Source organism: Eimeria mitis, genomic scaffold, assembly GCF_000499745.2.
Source record: "Eimeria mitis Houghton genomic scaffold, Emh_scaff1889, whole genome shotgun sequence".
Classification (NCBI taxonomy): Eukaryota; Apicomplexa; class Conoidasida; order Eucoccidiorida; family Eimeriidae; genus Eimeria; species Eimeria mitis.
The window spans coordinates 3272-3511 of NW_013570211.1; positions in this window are offsets into that span (position 1 = coordinate 3272).

The following is a 240-nucleotide window of genomic DNA, read 5'->3' on the forward strand; positions in this document are numbered from 1 at the left end:
AGCAGCAGCAGCAGCAGCGAAGAGGCTGAATTGCTGAGCATAGAGGGAGAAGAGAGTGAGGTGTATGCACACCTCGATGATGTCCATATAAACGCAGAACCCAAAAAAGAAAAACATTTTTTTTAATGCAAACAAACAAACTTTGGCTACAAATATTTTTTATTTGTTTTATATATAACAGAATGTATATATAGTATATATTATAAATATATTATATATATATATATATATATATATATA